The following is a 13,564-nucleotide window of genomic DNA, read 5'->3' as shown; positions in this document are numbered from 1 at the left end:
CTTGAACCTTAGACTCTGCATCGGTACTTACTTGTAGGTACCAAAAAACAAACAATAAACACAAGGGCTCTTTTTAGAGCCACCTTATATCTAAACACTTAAATGCGATTTTTTTTTAATTTGTTTAATAAAGTTTTTTTCCGGGTGCGCGCTGGGTGCGCGCACTCGGCGATATTTTTTAACAAAATATAAATCTTTTTTTTTGCCCTACAAGGTCCTACTGTCATTTCCCGACATCTTTCACCGTTCACCCTGTGACTTATGGGTCATGTAGTCATTACTTCACCAGTCAGTTATTTACAAATTGCCCATGTTCTCGGTAACGTATTTTCACGTTTGACAGTTTAATTTACCAACATCTTTGTCCAAGTCTTGCAATCTTTTGCTCCGGTGGGATGTATTTAAAGTCTTTTGCGTTGCGCCATTTGTGTACATTTTAGCCCTCCAGTGGGCATACTCCTTATATTTATCCTTGAATTAATTTTCTTGTCAGCCCTCTGGTGGGCTAGTACATTGTAGTCCGTTTGAGTCGCGATTGCAGTCTGGACATAATTCTGTATTTGCTCAAGAACATTCAATTATTCAAAGATGTATATACAGTTCTTCTGACTGATTTAACCCGAATGGCATCATGGATCTCAAGTTCAAAATATGTCTGGATTCTTTCTGGCGTAGGATTTTCTCCCTATTTCCACCACGCACATTTAAAGGCACTGATTCGATGCCATAAAATTTCAAGAGTTTCCAATTGGCATTATGATGGATTTCCATGTGCCTTGCTACTGCATTGTTTTTGTCTTTATTCTTTGTAGCTCGTACATGTTCCAAAATTCGCTTCTTGAGCTCACAGATGGTTGAGCCCACATATTTGAGTGGGCAAGGACATTCTATGACATACACTGTGTATTGACTTTTGCACGTTATCAGATTTTTGATTTGCCACGTTTTTTTATTGGCCATTGTGACTTCCATTGTGGGTTTGGCGATCTCACAAACTTTGCAATTGTGACACTTTACAAAGCCAGTTGTATGTAGCCATGATTCTTTCAACTTCTTTGTTTTGTAGAAGCTATGTACTAAGCGATCTTTTAGATTCTTTGCTCTTCTGTAAATAATAGCACTTTCATAGCCTCACCCAATACTTACTTTATCTGTGGTAGCCACAGATATTATCACCTGCCTGTTGGATGGTCAGGCGTATGCTATGTATCTTTTCTATTGCCCCCTGTGTTTCTGGCACCTGCATCCTACCACCGAGACTTTAAGTTATTTACTGATATCTCTAAAAACAGATATAAAAAGGACAATAAGTGTTGACGAAGTAGACCAAACAGATACCACTCTACAACAGTATGTTGATTTTAACCTGGGTTTGTTCTTCTTTGTGGGAGCTGCATTAAACAGTAGGAAAATTAGACGATTGACTAGAGTTGTGGAAGCGGTTACCAATCAGACAGCCTTGGCGCTTGGAAATATTACAGAGGAGCTGCAAATTGCAAGGATTGTAGCTCTCCAGAATCGAATGGTTCTAGATGTTGTTCTGGCTGATCGAGGTGGTGCATGTCACATCATCGGTAGCAGTTGTTGTGTATTTATACTGGATCACTCACCTTCAGTGTATGACGCAATTTCAAAACTGCATAAGATCGCTGCAGAAATTCATCCAGAGACTGGTACTTTGACTCTAGCTGGATGGTTCTGGACTCTCGTTTCTGCTTGGGGCTGGAAGCTACGAGCTATCTTGTGTATAATTATTACTGTTTTATTTACATGCTGCGTATGTATTCAATGTGGTCCAATGCTTTGCTCCATTTGCATTTCTGCTTGTATACCTGTTAAAAGGAATATTGAAGAGATCAAGGCCCAACAAATGTTGAATAAAGAAGTGGCCGAAATAATGTTAATAGATATAAGAGATGCATATTTAGATTATCTTAGAGGAACAGATGTCTTCAGCTAATGCTAAAAGGGTCGTCTGTTGTAAATTGGCAGAGATTGGATTAGCATTAGCGGAATCCATCTGGTATTTAGAGGCTATCTTGTCCATGTTGTAGAATCCATTTTGTATTTCTGGCAGCCATTTTGTTTGCCATGTGCTCACCATGTGCTTTGTCCTCCCTTAGTGTTGACTGCTCTTGTAATCTGCCTAGCAACAAACTATATTTAGTATCTCCTACTTCCGCACATGCCCAGTTAAATTTGCAGCTGCTAGTAGCATGTAACTGTCAGGATATGTTTACCAGTGTTAGCAAACTGTCAACTCCTCCCACTTGTCGACTCTGCAGTTTCTGTATGACCATATATGTGCATAACTCCTCTCAAGTATACTTGTACTGTCTTCTTTTAGCCCCTGTGTGGGTATAAAAGGACCGTGGCCCTGCTGTTCAGTGTGCTACTTCATTCAATACCGAAGGGTGCTGTTTGAATGTAGTTCCACCTCATGAGGTTTATTAAACTCTGTATTTTCTATTTCAGTTTCTGTGCCAACTGCTTTCCAATAGTCTGAGGACTCTGTGCAGAGAAGGGCGAACCCCTTGCACTGGTAGGCCTAGCTGAGGCCTATTTTCTACACGCTTACTGGAAGCACTTGGTGGGCTAGTTAGCCCCCAGGGGCCCTCAGTATTGAAGGAAAATTATATCCCCAATTTAAAACGTGCCATAGTGCGTGTTTGCACACGTCACCTCAGGCCCTGTCCCCTCCCTTCACCACTGTGTAAACGCGCCCTGTGGCTGTTCTAAGTTGAGAGATTAAGTCCCCTTGAATCCTAAGGGTCCCTAGGGTCAAACTAGACCACTAGGTACCTCCAGTAAGCGCCACAGAGCTGCGTTGCAGAGAGGTGTAAAAAGGGGCTTGGCCTCAGAAAACCTGTCAGCAGCGCAGCTCCCTGGCGCATACTGGAGATGCCAGTCTTTTATTTATTTCAATTTTATAAGAAGGGGGGCTGTGTGGTTCCCCTTCTTATTCTAATTTATTGGCCCTGATGACCCCATCCCCCAGGGCCTGTCTCCTAATTATATTTTTTTTACCCCAATCCCCAGGGCCGGTCACTGTTTATTATTTTAAAAAAATATATATTTATAGACACACCTAGGACATGCTGGACAAACCGTACGTACCTATCACCATGACGATTTGAGTGATACTCATTAAAAGGCGACTATGCATACAATGAATCCACGTGGAATGTATTTACACCACTAGTGAAGCTGACATGTCTGATGCCCTACCGTGCCTAATCCCGGTAGACACCCATGGGTAGCTATTGACGGGCACATTTAATACACATGCACACCAAGCCATTCAAAGGGGATTCGTCAAAAATGTAACCAAAACTATGTAAGAAACCCCCCTCACGGTTAATAAAACACACATCCACTGCCGGATGTGTAATACTTTTTATTTTACTCTCTGGAAAGGGGATGAACATCACTTGAGAGTCACAGCGCGCTCCTGGCAGAGCCCAATGCTGTGTTACACCCACCATTGCCTGCCGAGTGCCACACACCTCTGTGTTGTATTCCACCAGCTAGTGCATATGCTACGACACTCTCTAGCCCATGTGCACTGTAACACCACCCCGTGAATATGTCATGCCACACTTGTCTTCGCACGGGTTATATTGCCCCATCTAACGTGCCTTCCTCGATGCCTATGTCATAACGCACAGTGCTATGCCAAACATATTACAATCTGGGATCCATATCTTTGTCACAGTGCATATGCAACATTACACTCCCGAGCACATATTTTATATTACAACTTTAGAGACTAGTTAGGTTACACAACACTGCCCTGTGCATATTACACTCCAAGGCGCACATCGCATAGCACGCGCTAGTGCCTGTGCTATCTCGCGCTCTCCAATGAATCTGTCATTGCGCACAATGTATTGCATATTATATTTCACGCCCGGTTCATCTTATATCACACTTTTTGGTGCATAGTTTATACCATACACTATATCTAGTTCATTTTCAATCGTGCTCTCAGGACTATGTTCTATATAACACTGTGTTCACCTACCCTTTTCACGGGCATTACATTTTGCGATAGGGGGTGGAGGGTCAGGGGGTGTTTCTGCCAAGTGAGCCCGGAGTCAGTCACAAACGTCCTCTTCTTCCTGAATAAAAGTGAGATTATGCTGCATACTTGTTCATATTTTAAGTAGTTCGCACAGACACACGTTTTAAAAACAATAAAGTTCCTAATACCCGCCTTCTCTGAACAGTTAGCTTGCTGCCCCATTCCCCTCCTCCCTATCCTCTGTTGTGTGAATCCATGGACTAGCCTCCTCCCTCCTGCCATGCATGGTCTGATTTGCTGCCACTGCCCTCAGTTTAGTATGATGTACCAGTCCCCTCCTCCTGCCCTCCATTGCCCAATTCTATGCCCCATCATTGCCCTCCTGGCTTGTCTGTTCCATTGTAATGCCCCTGATCCGTCCCTCCTGCCCTTTATGGTCTGTTATGCTGCAGCTTTCTCTCCTGTCTGTCCATTATGGTCAGCTAGCTACCATTGCCTCTTGCCCCTCTGTTCTCTGTTGTCCATGGTCCTGTCCCCTCCCTCTTGCTTTCTATGGATTGTTGTGCTGCACTCCCGTCCCGCATGCCCTGTGTGGTGTATTGTGCTGCTGCAAACCCTGATGCCTGCCCTGCAGGGTCAGTTTGGTGCACCTCTCCATGTCCCTCCTGTCCTCTGTTATCCAAGTCCATGTCCCTACCCCATTTCCTTCCATGATCCAATGTACCATACTTGCGAACATTTTGAACTTGGTAAGAGGGAGATTTTGAAAAAGAACTGGGGTATTGATTTTCCCCTTTGAGTTACATTGAAAAAGAGGAGATTGTAGACAGGAGACAGATCAAATAAAGCCCATTTGAGCTTAAAAACATTGGACGTTTCCTGGCTGAATTGGGTCTGTTGGCATGTATGGTTGTACTACCATTGCCTCTTCCTTCTGCCCACAATGGTCTATTACATTGCCACAGCCTCTCTTGCAAGTCCTGTATTGTTGGTTTGTTGCCCCTGCCCCCCTTTCCACTGCCCTCCAGTCTGTTGTGCTGCCACGGCCCTTCCTGCCTGCTCAGTGTGGTTAAATTGTTGCCTTTGCACCCTCATACCTGCCTTCAATTTTCAGAGTCCGTGCCCATGGCCTCTGCCTCTCAATAGTATCCTAATGAACAACAAGATTGCTAACATTCTATATTTATTACAAAAGTGTGGAACGCCTGACGTCATCTTGATGTAATCAAAACTGTAATACCTAGAGCATTTCCTTTAGAAATTACATATATGAGAGGGTCTTATTGGCATCAAAATTATGGTGAGTGCTCTAAAAGACTAAAATAAGGACATATTTTCTGAGTTTTCAAATAGCGACAAAGCACTTTTAAATTATTTGTTATCTTTATGTTTTTTTATCCAGTTGACCACTTGATTAAATGTTGCCCTTAGGGGAGAGGATGTGGTGTTACTTCCAGAACTGCAGACTTTGCAACTGGGGAACCAGGTTGGAGTTTCTGCTTCAGCTCAACATTCTGTGATTCTGGTCAAATCACTTAATCTCCCCATGTCTACAACCAAAATGAATTTGTTCTTGTGTGATGTAACCAATGCTCATGTAAAGCACTCCAATACCTGACAAGTCTGCACTATATAACACTGCAAAAACACAAAATAATAAGTGTTTTGCACACTTCTGTCATTGGGCTATATTTGGGCTACATCTGGGTGAGTTTGGGCTACATTTGGGCTCTTTTGTCTCCGGTGGCCATCTTGGGAGATTTGTTATGAAGTTTCCTAATTTCCTCATGTACTGCAGTCTCCTCAGTAGGAAATGCTTTCAGTTTTTTACTTTGATTCCATCATGAAGGTATTCAGATATGTCACACATTTGCCATACATTCTGAATGATAGCACTCTAGCTGCTCATTAGATCACTGTAGTAAAACTACTGTTCACCATGGAAGTCTGCTCCTGGTATTAAAAGTGCATGTTTCAGTCTGCATGTCAGAATTTTTTAATGAAATAGAAGAGGATTTGAGAAGTCACTCAAAATGTGCCCTCATTTTCTTTCTTCAGCATTAATCATAATTTCTATGGCAAAATGAACCCCCTCATTGTGTTCCTTTTTAAATTAAATGTTTTAAGTGTTACCAGTTTATTCCAATCAAGATGGCTTCAGGTGTGCCATACTTTTGTCATAATGAAGACAGTAAGCGCTCTAGTTGTTTTTAAGAACACTCTGGGACATTCTGTCATTGGGCTATACTTGGGCTACATCTTGGTGATATTTGGGCTACATTTGGGCTCTTTTGTCTCTGGTGGCCATCTTGGGAGACTTATTTGTTATGAAGTTTCCCAATTTCCTCATTTACTGCAGTCTCCTCAGTAGGAAATACTTTCAGGTTTTTACTTTGATTCCATCAAGAAGGCATTCAGATGTGTCACACATTTGCCATAAATTCAGAATGTTAGCACTCTTTTTGCTCATTAGATCACTGTAGTAAAGCTACTGCTCACCAGGGAAAACTGCTCCTGGTATTAAAAGTGCATGTTTCAGTCTGCATGTCAGAAGTTTAATGAAATAAAAGAGGAAATCAGAAGTCAAAATGTGCCCTAGTTTTTCTTTCTGCAGCACTAATCATACTTGTTATGGAAAAATGAACCCCCTCATTTTGTTCCTTTTTAAATTAAATGTTTTAAGAGTTACCACTTTAATCCAAGCAAGATGGCTTCAGGTGTGCCATACGTTTATCATAAGTAGGACTGTTAGCGCTCTAGTTGTTCTTTGGAACACTCTGGGAAGCTGCAGTGGAACACAAAGGAATCAACTGACAGTCTCTGCCCTTGTTGGATGTACATGTTTTACTGAGAATGTCAGACTTCATTCTCACATGACTGAGAAAGATAATGTGAATTTACAGAAAATAAGCTCTCAGTTTAGCTTATGGATCACCTTCCAAACCTCTGTGGGAAAAGCATGAGAAAATATTTTTCTCTCAATCATGATATCCCAGCAGAAGGCTTTTTCACATGGTGAAATCACCTTAGAACATACCACAATTCCTAAAATGAGTATGGTACCATCAACAAATGATTTATAATGTAACTGAAGTCTTAAAACCTTCTATTAACTGCAATGCTTTTTAATGAGGTGCTATCATGAATATTGGTCCCAAGATGGCTGCCAACACTTCTTGGATGAAGTGCTGACAGCCAATCAGATCTCAGGATGAGATGTGTGGTTAGGCTCCGCCCACATATATATATATGATTTTACTTTTGATTTTCTCAGGAACTACTGAACAGATTGGCACCAGACCTGCAAAAGGCACTTCCCTGAGCTGAGGACTACCTCTCTGCCAAATTTCAAGTAATTCTGTTCAGCCGTTCGGGCTGTACCTTGGACTAAAGGTCCCCATGGAAAATTGCATGGGGAAAACGCGTTTTGGGACCCCCCTTTCTCAGCCCCCGCTTGACGAATCCCCCCCGAGACTTTCAGGGTAGGAGCGGAGCGCCCCACCTATTTTGAAAATTTTGCGAGGATTCGTCAACCGGCGCCAAAGTTATTCCAAATAGAATGTTGCGGATTTCCTATGGAAACACGGTCCTAACTATAACTATCTACTGGCGTAGATTATATATATATATATACACACACACACACACACACACACACACAAACGCAAGAGTTACCCCCATAGAAGAGCCTCCAGGCTTTTAATGAGATGCTGCAGAGTCATTCTGTCAGGAAAACAGGCTTTAAAATCATCATCAACCTTAGCCAGGCGCGTTTCAGGTTTCCCCTTAATCATTGGCATTGGTACTGCAATGTTCACAGGCAAAATGGTGCTGCTACGTATGTTCTCGATCTCGCCCCAGTGGCGTGGCCGCCCCCGCAGCCTGCTGGTTCCTGTAGTAGCGTTTAGTATTACTCAAGTGAGTTTTGCCCGGAACGTGCGTTTAAAATAATGAACTGGTAAAAAACGTCATCAGCAGTGGATTGCGGGTGCGCGAGTTATAGTTAGCTTAACTAACTATAACGGGGGAATTTCATTGGTTTTTTACGAGTGAAATGTCCAGCTAACTATAACGGGTGTGAAACCTATGGTTTTTTCACTGAATTTGCAAGGTTTTTTAAATGCTAATTCCTAACTATAACGTGTGTGAAACCCATGGTTTTTTCAGTGAATTTGTATGGTTTTTTAAATGCTAATTCTTACCTATAACGTGTGTGAAACCCATGGTTTTTTCAGTGATTTTGTATGGTTTTTTAAATACAAATTCTTATATTAAACGTGTGATTTTTTTTTTTTTGCAAGGTTTTTTACATCTTTTTATTTTTACTTTATATTCTCTTTAAACACTATGCTTAAATTTTAAAAATTCTGCAATATATTATTTTTTCAATAGTATGTAAAGTGTTCGATTATAGAGGGATTAAATTTACCATTCACACTCCAGTCTGTGCAACAGTAAGGAAAGCACTTCACTTCAAACACAACATTTGAATAACCCCAAATAAAAATGGTATAGATAAAAGTACAAAAAACAAATAAACAATTGAATAACTGATTATCAATTGCAAATATTGTTATTTATCACTTCCTACCCTTTACAACCAGAAACCTATCAACCAACACATAACTTACATAAGCATAACACAATTAACAATTATTTAAATTAAATTTGGATTTGTAGAGCATACTACAACCTGAGTGTGTCTGGGCTAATAATCAATAAAATAATTAATAATGCATTAAATGAATAATTAGTATTTATTTAATTAACTTCCCAACCTATACCCCTACAAACCCAGCAGCCTGCACCTAACAGAACTTTAAAAATATAACTACATGATGTAGATAGTTAAAAATTAATGGAATATCTAATAACGTAATGAGTAATTATTACGTAACTTCCCGCCCTATACCCCTCGAAACCCAGTAGCCTGCACCTAATATACAACTATAAAATATAATTATTACACAATTTACATTATTTTAATAGTAGATTAACAATTGTTAGTTATTTATACTTAATATACACTATATATCCCTACCAACACGCTACGACACTATGCATTTCTATTAGCAATTAACAAAATACAAATAACTTAAAATTACAAACTATTTACAAATATTACCAATTATACAAACAAAATTAATATGTGCAATAAAACAAAGAAATAAAATAAAACTGGTTTTACATTTGTATTATAAAAGTTTTTTTAAATCAATATTTCTGCATCACAATATTTTGAATCATTAAGTTTTTTCCCAATATTTCTGTAACTCAAGAACTAAAATTTAGTATTTTATCAAAATCCTATCATCCCTCATACTGCTTAATTCACATTATTTTCTTTAGCTAAAGTCTCTAGTTTTTCATAAGTATCTCATGCACATTTTGCCGTTTCCAAATTCAAATAGTTCAATTCTTCATTATACAACATTGTCATCTTTGAGCCAATTGTACAGTTTATAATTTCTTCTAATTAAATGGTTCGTCTTAAAATATCAATTCCTTTTGTTTGCTCAACTGAAGAAACTGGGGTAACTGAGCTAGGTCCTGCTTCATCTTACGTTACGCACCTTTCTCTACCATTTACAATTCAACACTAGCCTCATTATATGCTGGCGGTCTCTCAATCAACAAATCATTTATAAATATATATTCCTCAGAATCTCTCTCCCATCTCTTGCTTTTTGTCATCCTTGTTTACTTTGTTTGTCTCAGTCAGGTTGACGATCCAAGGATCGGTGGACCAAACATCCACAGCTTGCAGAAGATCTGTGATCAAGTAAAGAGAAATGGATGGCGGGAGTTGTTGTTCACCAGCCTTGACAGTCGGACATCCCACGAATTGAAAAGAGAAGCATTCCACGATACGCGCAACTGAGCAGGGTCATTTAACCATACGCTCCTGGAACATGAAAGGACTTTTTTTGAGAAATGAGGATGCATCCAAGTTAAAATACCTGAACAATTTTGATACAATAGTGGTCCAAGAGACGTGGGCACATTCCAGCATACCACCAATAGGGTGTGTAGGATGTAGCAGGTTCACACAGAAAAGCAGCACCTTTCGGAGAGCAAAAGGCGCTCCAGCTGTTTATAACCATCAAGGTCACTAATGGGTTTTTAGGAGCCATGGCTACTGGCCCTACCTTTGTATGGCTGGTCTCGGCATACGGTAGATCCTCTGATTTTAGTCAAGATCTACATTAACCCAAGAGAACAAATATGGCATTGGACAAGCTGCGGTTGGAGTTGAAAAGGGACTGTACAGCAGCCAAGCTGCTAATCACCGGTGGCTTTAACCTAAACCTTTTCCAGCACCCAGACGTGGATGACGATGATGTGCTTGGTGCCATGCCAGACCAAAGTTAACCACTCTACAGGTGGCAAGATATGATCGTGAAAAACTCCTGGGAGCCTGTGAATCAGTTGGACTAAGAGTCCTGAATGGCCGCCTCCTGGGAGAGATCCCTTCCAAACATAAACTAGGTCCTCGAACAGAACGGTTTCATGACAAGCCTTAATGTAGAAGTCAAGCTATTGACTTTAAAATTGATCACCGTGTTGAGGTTGATCATCAACTACGTCTTAAGTGGAATACAGATAATGTCCACAACCTGGCGGCTGACATAGTAGAGATTTTTGAAGCAACTACAACTAGTGAGTCAAACCCAGTCAAGGCTTGGAAATGCCTCAGAGTGTCTGGTGGCAAAATACGGGCAAATAAGTCACACAAATGTACAAGTGTCAATTTTAACACGGTCACTGTGTGCCAAGGCGACTCGCATTATGAGATTCCAGATTACTAGATCTCTCCGGCAACTGCGGTGTTTCCCGCAGAATGCTGCTCTGCTAAAAACTCTAGAATATGAGAAGGCTTAAAAGAGTTCTGGTCTCTCAAGAGAAGCAGGCATGAAGCTTTATGGACCAAGCACCTACACTCGTCAAAGCAAAATGACTCCGAAACGTTTTGGAAGCTAATCAACAAGATCGACAAAGGGCATCAAATAATGCGAGCATAAGTGAGGATTACTGGGTGGAGTATCTGAGGTCACATTTTTCAGGCTGTTCAGACAGCTCAATCCCCTCAGTGCCCCCCTCACAGTAATGCCATATGGCAAGCGATATCCTCGCTGCCGATGATCCACTGGAATACTCGACTTAGTCCATAATCAAAATTATAGATTACTCCCACTCCAGCTCTGAACCTGGCCCAATGGTACCCCTCGAACCCTCCAAACACAAAATATACCAATGTGGGCGAATTTCTTGGCTTTAATGTTTAACACCATATTGGCCTCCAGGAGCACACCAAAAAGTTGTCGAGATTCAATCATTCACCCCATTTTCAAAGGCAGGATAGCTTCATCTCCAAGCAGTTATTGCTTGATAGCGCTGTTAGATGTCAAGGCTCCCCGTCCTACTGCACGTGCGGCACACTATGTGGCCGTAATCTATCAGTTGGATCGGGGAACGCAGTTTGAGCTAGGCTTTGTCCCGATTTGAACGCATCCCCTGCAGTGATCTGAGAGCGCACTGCGGGCGCGTGTTAAAGACTCAGAAGTTGCCAGTCTAGTCGGCAGCCTTTAAAGGCGAGAGGACTGCTGCTCAGCAGAGAAGTGCGTTGGCAGCATTCGAAGCCATGCACTTCACCAACGGTTTGAGAGCGAAGGAGAGCTCAGGAATTTTCTTAGTCAGGGGTTAGTGAAGCCCAGTTCATTTGTAGATTCAGTTTTAGGATAGCTAGCGTCTCGTGTGCGGTGAGGAGTTAGCTAGGATATTAATATATTTATTAAATAGGAGTAGACTGTAAATATTGGAGAAACTTGTTCATAGTGAATCAGTTCCACTCACCTGTTCACCTCACGGAGGTCTGCATCAAGGAGTAGAATCCAGTCTTCATAACCGCAAGTACCTGAAAGAAAAAAGAAAGTTTTAGTTATAAGAAATATTTGGATACTGTCTGATAATTTAGAGCATGGTCCCGATAACCTCTGTAGTTATAAGTTCAAGGTACAAAAAGACTCATAGAAGAGAGGCTAAACCTTAACAAAAGCAGGATAAACGAATGCATTGAATAAGAGAGTAAAATAGTGTAAAAGAATAAGTTAGAGAAGCTTATTAATTTGATATTATTTAATTGCAGTTCGCATAGAAGTCGGTGCCCAGCGGTGCAGAATTGAACCCAGAAGCAAGGCAGTCTCTTCTGTCCCCTTCCCACCTGCGGGGTTCATGTGAGAGCTTGTATCTCGAGGACTCGTGTGGAGACCTGCAGGGGGAATTTGGAACTTGCATCATTCTGCTTCTGAGTGTACTGAGGATAGGGAGTATAAAAGTAGGGCCTTGACAGAGTGAAGTGCCCATGTAGTGAACTCCGAGTAGAATGGCAGAAGGTTATGATTTGAAGAGTCGGGGGAAGATTCTAGAAGTAATACAGCAAGAGTTAATGGTGGTTAGAAAGGAAAATAAGGCCCTGAAGACTGAAATGGAAGCCTCTAGGAGAAAAACCTTGGAATTGGCGGTCAAGTTGAAGAGTTTTTGTATTCCGCTTTAGGTGTCCGTATATAGATTTTCCCCAAACATGTCCTTATATAGGCACAATTCGCATTGCCCTTATATAGGCATAAGATCCCAGTCCTTATTTAGGCATTAGCCATGCTATCCGAATACAGGCATGGTCACCTACATCCGTCCACCCCAACGTCACAACGAGTTCTTAGAAACCAGCCCCGGAAGCTCTTGGGAGTTCCCCTAGCACAGGATTATTGATTTCGCCAAGAACTCATTTATTATGCATGAACCGCTATTCCTTAAGGGTTCATTCCGGACTTCTTTCTTTACGTCAATGCTAACATTCCAAGGCACCTACCAGGTATAAATATACCTTCCATTGCCCAAGCAAGTAGGAGGAGACCTCGACTTTAGAGGAGCCCGTGTCCCGGCCTGACGCACTGACAAGAGGCGCTGTCATCCCTGCTCGCAGAGAATCCAGCTTCCAGTGTTCTTCGCGGGGTGTTAAAGTTCGAGACCAAGAAAGATTCCCACCTCTCTCATTCTCAAGGTATGGAGCAGACTAGAACCTAGAGCAGAGGTCTTCAAACTTTTGAGCTCTGAGCCCCACCTAAGCAAAATGTTTTGAGGTCGGGCCCCCCTCCAAAACTTTATGACAAGGATTGGGGGAGCAGGAGGGACATGGCTGCGTGAAAGGGAGCGGGGCTTATGAGGCGATTTTAGAAATATTTTTTCTGTAGCTTATGAATTGCACCAAATATGAGACTTAAACAGCAAAAGCATCAAACAAACAGATCCCAAACAAACTGCTCCCCATAATTGGGGTGTTGTGAGCCCCTCACACTCTCTGACCCGAATGCAACTATACCTGCTGCACTAATCATAGCCTGCTACTCAGGACTGCAGTTATCTCCTTTTCCTTTTTTACCTCCTCCCCTCCAGTACGGATCATCACCTCTGTCCTAATGCTTGAAAGGACAATAAGCTCTGATGCCCCTTTTTTTAAAGGTAGACAGTCATAATTGTGAT

The 13,564-nt window shown here is 41.5% G+C and overlaps 1 pseudogene across 1 annotated transcript in view; it reads right to left on the bottom strand.

The window, feature by feature from the left end:
• Positions 1-13,564, bottom strand: part of LOC146839248 (uncharacterized) — a 200,389-nt pseudogene that overhangs the window by 143,678 nt on the left and 43,147 nt on the right. The window contains exon 3 of the transcript XR_014981051.1: positions 11,879-11,939. The product of XR_014981051.1 is annotated as an uncharacterized LOC146839248 (transcript). The remainder of the gene's footprint in view (positions 1-11,878; positions 11,940-13,564) is intronic.

The sequence above is a fragment of the Triturus cristatus genome, chromosome 4_1 (genome assembly GCF_964204655.1).
Source record: "Triturus cristatus chromosome 4_1, aTriCri1.1, whole genome shotgun sequence".
Lineage (NCBI taxonomy): Eukaryota > Metazoa > Chordata > Amphibia > Caudata > Salamandridae > Triturus > Triturus cristatus.
The sequence above is the reverse complement of the archived record's forward strand: the minus strand, read 5'-3'. Positions and strand labels throughout refer to the sequence as shown.